This window comes from Mus caroli, unplaced genomic scaffold (assembly GCF_978045245.1).
Source record: "Mus caroli unplaced genomic scaffold, Mus_caroli_1 scaffold_7, whole genome shotgun sequence".
Lineage (NCBI taxonomy): Eukaryota > Metazoa > Chordata > Mammalia > Rodentia > Muridae > Mus > Mus caroli.
The window spans coordinates 141,779,766-141,784,650 of NW_028227262.1; the positions used below are offsets into that span (position 1 = coordinate 141,779,766).

General features: G+C 42.2%; 1 pseudogene; it reads left to right on the forward strand.

The window, feature by feature from the left end:
- Nucleotides 1-3,592: 3,592 nt before the first annotated feature.
- LOC110296297 (small ribosomal subunit protein eS6 pseudogene) lies at nt 3,593-4,387 on the forward strand (annotated as a pseudogene).
- Nucleotides 4,388-4,885: the final 498 nt, after the last annotated feature.

Consider the following 4,885-nt stretch of genomic DNA (forward strand, 5'->3'; position numbering starts at 1 on the left):
TCAGTTTCCACATGAATGTTGGCTTTCCATTATTCATATTGTTATTGAAGATCAGCCTAGTCCATGGTGGTCTGATAGGATACATGGGACAATTTCAATATTTTTGTATCTGTTGAGGCCTGTTTTGTGACCAATTATATGGTCAATTTTGGAGAAGGTACCATGAGGTGCTGAGAAGAAGGTATATCCTTTTGTTTTAGGATGAAATGTTCTGTAGATATCTGTTAAGTCCATTTGTTTCATAACTTCTGTTAGTTTCACTGTGATCCTGTTTAGTTTCTGTTTCCATGATCTGTCCATTGATGAAAGTGGTGTGTTGAAGTCTCCCACTATTATTGTGTGAGGTGCAATGTGTGCTTTGAGCTTTACTAAAGTGTCTTTAATGAATGTGGCTGCCCTTGCATTTGGAGCATAGATATTCAGAATTGATAGTTCCTCTTGGAGGATTTTATCTTTGATGAGTATGAAGTGTCCCTCCTTGTCTTTTTTGATAACTTTGGGTTGGTAGTCGATTTTATTCGATATTAGAATGACTACTCCAGCTTGTTTCTTCATACCATTTGCTTGGAAAATTGTTTTCCAGCCTTTCACTCTGAGGTAGTGTCTGTCTTTTTCCCTGAGATGGGTTTCCTGTAAGCAGCAGAATGTTGGGTCCTGTTTGTGTAGCCAGTCTGTTCTTTTATGTCTTTTTATTGGGAAATTGAGTTCATTGATATTAAGAGATATTAAGGATAAGTAATTGTTGCTTCCTTTTATTTTTTTTTTTGTTAGAGTTGGCATTCTGTTCTTGTGGCTGTCTTCTTTTTGATTTGTTGAGGGATTACTTTCTTGCTTTTTCTAGGGTGTTATTTCTGTCCTTGTATTGTTTTTTTCTGTTATCCTTTGAAGGGCTGGATTTGTGGAAAGATAATGTGTGAATTTGGTTTTGTTGTGGAATACTTTGGTTTCTCCATCTATGGTAATTGAGAGTTTGGCCGGGTGTAGTAGCCTGGGCTGGCATTTGTGTTCTCTTAGTGTCTGTCCAGGCTCCTCTGGCTTTCATAGTCTCTGGTGAAAAGTCTGGTGTAATTCTGATAGACCTGCCTTTATATGTTACTTGACCTTTCTCCCTTACTGCTTTTAGTATTCTATCTTTATTTAGTGCGTTTGTTGTTCTGATTATTATGTGTCAGGAGGAATTTCTTTTCTGGTCCAGTCTATTTGGAGTTCTGTAGGCTTCTTGTATGTTCATGGGTATGTCATTCTTTAGGTTTGGGAAGTTTTCTTCTTAATTTTGTTGAAGATATTTGCTGGCCCTTTAAGTTGAAAATCTTCATTCTCATCAACTCCTATTATCCGTAGGTTTGGTCTTTTCATTGTGTCCTGGATTTCCTGGATGTTTTGAGTTAGGTTCTTTTTGAGGTCTGTATTTTCTTTGATTGTTGTGCCGATGTTCTCTATGGAATCTTCTGCACCTGAGATTCTTTCTTCCATCTCTTGTATTCTGTTGCTGATGCTTGCATCTATGGTTCCAGATTTCTTTCCTAGGGTTTCTATCTCCAGCGTTGCCTCACTTTGTGTTTTCTTTATTGTGTCTACTTCTCTTTTTATGTCTTGGATGGTTTCATTCAATTCCATCACCTGTTTGGTTGTGTTTTCCTGCAATTCTTTAAGGAATTTTTGTGTTTCCTCTTTAAGGTCTTCTACCTGTTTATCTGTGTTCTCCTGTATTTCTTTAAGTGAGTTATTAAAGTCCTTCTGATGTCCTCTACCATCATCATGAGATATGCTTTTAAATCCGGGTCTAGCTTTTAGGGTGTGTTGGGGTGCCCAGGACTAGGTGGGGTGGGAGTGCTGTGTTCTGATGATGGTGAGTGGTCTTGATTTCTGTTAGTAGGATTCTTACGTTTGCCTTTCGCCATCTGGTAATCTCTGAAGCTAGTTGTTATAGTTGTCTCTGGTTAGAGCTTGTTCCTCAGGTGACTCTGTTAGCCTCTATCAGCAGACCCGGGAGACTAACTCTCTCCTTAGTTTCAGTGGTCAGAATATTCTCTGCAGGCAAGCTCTCTTCTTGCAGGGAAGGTGCCCAGATATCTGGTGTTCGAACCTGCCTCCTGGCAGAAGTTGTTTTCCACTCACCAGAGGTCTTAAGATCCCGTTGAGGGTCCTGTAAGGATCTTGGGGGTGTCCGGACACTCTGAGCGCAAGGAACCCTCATGCTGGAGTGGACCGGAAGGGACTTGTGCCCCTGATCAGGCTGGGTTATCTGCTTCCCTAGTTAATGCAGTCTCAGGTCCAGTGGGATTGGATTGGAGCAGATTCTGTGTTCCACTCACCAGAGGTCTTAGGATCCCGTAGGGGGATCCTGTGTGGGTCCTTGCGGGTGTCTGGAGACTCTGTGGGCAAGGCACCCCGGTACTGGAGTGGACCAGAAGGGCCAGTTTTGGGTTTTCTTCATAGTATTGCCTCTTACTTAGTATCTCTGAATACATGCTGTTTATGTTTTTCACTTTTATTTTTTAGATGAATAACAAATGCAAGCCTAGTTTTATCAGAAATGGGGAGAATGGTGGTTAATCTCTTCTGTCAACTTACATAGATTTATAGTCCAGAACAAGACACACCCTGTGCTTATCTGGTTATTTTTCCAGAGACATTTACCGTAGGAAGGACGACCTCACCTAAATGTGGGTGGCATCATCACAGGTTGGGATCTCAAACTGCTTAAAAAGGGAAAAGAGAGAGATAGATAGATAGAGAGAGAGATAGAGAGAGAGAGAGAGACTAGAATTCATCTCTCTCTGCTTTATTACTGGACACAGTGACCAGCTCGAACATGCTCACATCCCCATACCTTTCCTACCATGATGAACTGACTGTACCCTCAAACTGTGAGCCAAAAATCTTCCTTATTTACTTACAATTCCAGGTTACAGTCTATCACTGAAGAGAAATTAAGGCAGGAACCTGATGCAGGCTACACTACATCCAGAGTCAAGGGCAAAGGTATGCCTTCAAAGTGAAGGTGAGGAAGCCTATCTCTTCTTAGTTAAGACCTGAATAGATGTATTAGAAGACTTAGAAGGCTTAACACCCAGGCTGGCCTCGAACTCCTGATCTTCCTGCCCTCCAAAAGGCCCAACAAGCAGCTGAAAGAGTTAGATGTAGATATTTAAACCCAACCAATGGACAGAAGCTGTTGACCCCTGTGGTTGAATTAGGGAAAACCTAGAAGACCGAATAGGAACAGCAGTGTCAACTGACCAGGACCCCCGAGATCTCTCAGACACTGAGCCACCAACCCAGGACAGCATACACCAACTGATATGAGGCCCCCAACACATATACAGCAGAGGGCTGCCTGTTCTGGGCTCTGTCAGAGAAGATGCACCTAACCCTCAAGAGATTTAAGGTCCCAGGGAGTGGAGAGGTTTGGTGGGGTGAGGGGTGGGGGTGGGGACATCTTCTTGGAGATGGGGGAGGGGAGGAGGAGGTATGGGATCTGGAACCATCAGAGTGGGCCAGGAGGGAGATAAAGTCTGTACTGTAAAAAAAAAAAAAAAAAAAAAAAAAAAAAAAAAAAAAAAAAGGACGCCTCCCAGGCACTCGGCTGTGTCAAGATGAAGCTGAACATCTCCTTCCCCGACACCGGCTGTCAGAAGCTCGTCGAGGTGGATGAGGAGCGTTAAGCTCTGCACCTTCTATGAGAAGCGCATGGCCACGGAAGTAGCTGCTGATGCTCTTGGTGAAGAGTGGAAGGGTTATGTGGTCCAGATCAGCGGTGGGAATGACAAGCAAGGTTTTCCCATGAAGCAAGGTGTTCTGACCCATGGCAGAGTGTGCCTGCTGCTGAGTAAGGGGCATTCCTGTTACAGACCAAGGAGAACAAGAGAGAGGAAGCGCAAGTCTGTTCACGGGTGCATTGTGGACGCTAATCTCAGTGTTCTCAACTTGGTTATTGTAAAGAAAGGAGAGAAGGATATTCCTGGACTGACAGACATTACTGTGCCTCGTCGGTTGGGACCTAAAAGAGCTAGTAGAATCCGAAAGCTTTTTAATCTCTCCAAAGAAGATGATGTCCGCCAGTATGTTGTCAGGAAGCCCTTAAACAAAGAAGGTAAGAAGCCCAGGACCAAAGCACCCAAGATTCAGCGTCTTGTTACTCCACGCGTCCTGCAACACAAACGCCGACGTATTGCTCTGAAGAAGCAACGCACTAAGAAGAACAAGGAGGAGGCTGCAGAATACGCTAAACTTTTGGCCAAGAGAATGAAGGAAGCCAAAGAAAAGCGCCAGGAACAGATTGCCAAGAGACGTAGGCTGTCCTCGCTGAGAGCTTCTACTTCTAAGTCTGAGTCCAGTCAAAAATGAGTCTTTGAGAGCAACAAATAAATAATGACCTTGAATCTTTAAAAATAAATAAATAAAAAAAGAAGGCTTAAGGCTTAATACCTTCAATTTATTTTCTATGAAACCTAGTGTTTTCTTCTATGTAATGCCATGCTATGTTGTAATGGGTCCATATTAAAGTAGCCACTTTATCTGCTCTTTCAGTTTTGCAGTGTTTAGATAGATTACATAAATGATTAAAACAATTATAATTGAAAAAATAAATAGCAGCTTGATGGATGTAGTACCGATGTAAATGATTGAGGGATAGATTTACTAAGCTTTTCTTAAAGGAACATTGCATCCAAAGTCCACAAATACCTCATTCATGTTGTATTTGTATGGTGTTGGAAAAGGCAAACCCTTTGCAGGCATAGCTAATCTTAATACAGTGATTCTGACATCTTCCTTGTAAAACTCAAACATGGTGAAATGCTGTTTTGTTTGATAACAATGAGATCCCATCACATGACTTTGAGCACAATGCTTCTTTGACATTTCTTAGGATAAGAGCCTC